The sequence below is a fragment of the Phytophthora infestans genome, genomic scaffold, assembly GCF_000142945.1.
Source record: "Phytophthora infestans T30-4 supercont1.13 genomic scaffold, whole genome shotgun sequence".
Classification (NCBI taxonomy): Eukaryota; Oomycota; class Peronosporomycetes; order Peronosporales; family Peronosporaceae; genus Phytophthora; species Phytophthora infestans.
This window is the reverse complement of record NW_003303746.1, coordinates 2,409,668-2,412,656: the sequence shown is the minus strand read 5'-3', so window position 1 is coordinate 2,412,656 and position 2,989 is coordinate 2,409,668.

Here is a 2,989-nt window from a genome sequence, read left to right as displayed (position 1 = left end):
TAGTTGAGGTCAAAATTGAAGCGTTTAACGACGTCGTTCCTATCGCGAAAAGGTCTAAATTGTATATTGCGGTACATATTTAATCGTATTTGCTCTTTTCGAGCTGATTGGGCCACATGGGTTGACCCTATGCCCACGAAAGCCCTATAAGAAATTGGTTCCAATGGATTACAATAGCTAAATTATTATTTTTTGTCGAATCCGAGATAATATTTATCCAGCATTTTAATTTTCACACACCTGTAGTATGTTGCAAATCATTTCCTTTCAATACACATGCAGGCCCCGTCAGTAGTTATCGCTGATATAAGTATATTTACTGTCTTCAAAATCTATAGCTCTAAAAAGACGCAGGGGGCTTCCTTTCGTATATATTACGAGCTTCATCCGCCGTGAACATGGTCAATGCGTACGCAACAAATCAATATTGGAACACAATGGCGCTCGACATGGTCAGCTCGCACGTAATAATATGAAGCAGCAGGGATTCAGCGCAGGCAGTACCTGTTTTCAATATTACAAAACGTTTTCTGGTGGTTATCGGATTTGGCGAATTGTGTGGAGGTGACTAAAAAAGGTTGCATCGTTTCGCTGGGATTAGAGGTGTTGGGAGCATTTCACCTGGATGATACTTTTTTACCTTCCTATTAGTTTGATATATTTTATATACATTAACGTGTACAGTGTTAAAACGTTGGGTGTTGCGGACCCGATTTTTTTATTCGAACTTAAAACTTACAATAGTTACTGTTGCTATAGCAGATATAAATGCCACCGGCCCCTTCTAAAACCGCTCTATATTTAAATATTAGTGGATGAATAAAAAATGATCGATATGGCACGGCCTCCACTGATAACAAAACTCCATAAAACATCGAGGGTTTCAAACCACCGGTAATAATACTACTTAAATTTCACGTAGGTCATCGCACACACCAATCTCATCACAAACGCGTGATCTGTCCTTCGCAAACCAGTCATAGGTTGCACTTCAAATACGTACGCTTCAAGGTCATTTTACTCTGCCAGACATTTTTATTGGTTTAACGGCCATTTCAATAATATATCCACTACCTCGGAGACAGTGTCAGTAGTTATGTGGTCTGGTGTTCATTGTAGTTATAGCTTTCAATCTCCACAATGTGTGCAATCAATAGCATAGGTTAACCAGGTAGCGACAATAATCGTCCAACCGTATTATACTTAACCAATACTTTACAATTAGTGAAGCGATACATAATTGGAAACCTAATCGAAGATTGTGTTGTGCAAAGCGAGCCATATCACTTGCTGTCTCGCTTCACTTCGCGGGGAATGTACCGTATATATTATAAGCTCAAGTTTTTTTACCTGTAACATGTTTCCTTATTCGGCATTGTTGCTTTTACTGATGTCAGTACTAACGCTACTGACCTGGGGAGCTGTCCTCTATTGCTATGGCAATTTATGTCCTAAAGTTCTCCTAAATGTCCTAAATATAAATTTTGTTAATATGCTTAAAACCAGGGTGCAGACGGTATTCGTGTAGACGCCCCGATCCACCGAGGAGGTGAGATAACTGTTCTTTTTATGATATTTAGGGCAGCTTAGGACAAAAAATCTGGCACTATTGCAATATAGAATTTGGAATGCACAAATTTACATTTTAAGAGGAACACATTCCGAGGTGGCACACACTACTACTCGGTCTTAACTAGATCAAAGAGCCCCGCCTGCGGCTTAAGATAATGGCGATATGAAGGTCATACATGAATCGCAATTATCTACCAGTCGTACAGTTAGAGAGCGTCCACCAGCTCTGTCAGACCTCCTGCTCAAACTTAAAATCAAAGAATCTATGCTTCTGAATTTTTGGAAGCAGATTTTTGTGGATAGATGCTCTCGCTCGTCTGAATCTTTGTTTTTCCACAGCAATAACACATATTGTAAAACCAACTAGAATTGAGATATCTAAGTCTCTTATCACTACTGACAGCTTAGAATTTAACCCCCCTGTTACCAACGTCATAAGTTATGACATAGTCCAAATTGTACGTCGTAACTTACGACATAGTGTTTTCTTCATATAGGAGTTGGCTCGGAAACGGCGACCTGATACTGAAATCAAATCAAATTTGGGGCCGATCGGATATAAGGCTGGAGAGGTTTTTGCTGCACACACAAAGCCAGTACGAGGGAAAGGGTTCAAGTGCACCTTTCCAACTGTCATCATTTGACGAGTGGCCAGAAGTCTTCGGGAACTCTCAGCCATTCGAGATTTTGGCGGCTGAGACGTAAGCAAATTCTGGTCTTTGTGAGCGCAAGGACCAAAGCTGAGGCTCAAGCGTCGGTGTCAGCGCCCGCCCTGGATCCGCGCCTGGTAGACTTCGGCCACCTGTGGCGCCAGCTCAAGGCCGCGGGGTGGCGGTCGAAGCCTCCCACCGGACTGTCAAACGATTGGGCGTACGTCAGGCCGTCAAGCGAGGTTCCTGCAGAAGGCGAGATTGTGTTCTACGGTGTGTTGTGCTGTTGCAGTATTACTATGCGTCATTTCTAACTTGGTTTGTGGTAGGTGAGAGAGCGGTGGTGGAGCACGCGATCGCAACCGGACTGATTCAGGATGAAGAGGACAACAGCAGTGGCGAGGAGAGTGGAGATGGCGGTGAGAGCAAGAGCGGTGGGGGCGGTGAAGCTGAGAGAGGTGGCGGCGGTGAAACTGGGAGCGGTGGCGGCGGTGAAGCTGTGAGCGGTGGGGGTGGTGAAGCGGGGAGCGGTGGGGGCGACAGCGGTGATGGAGATATGGTGCGAGCGTCGCAGATTGATTGCAATGTGGCCCTCTCGGCCAACACAGTCGACGCGCTGTTTGGAAGTGACAGCGAGGACGATGGCACACCTGCGTTGTCGCAGAACGCGGTTGGGAGAGCTTTCGAGCTATCCCCGCTACGTGCTGACGCGGTGCATGACTCAGACCAGAGTGTCGTGATCGGAGCTTTTCAGCGGGTGCTCTCGA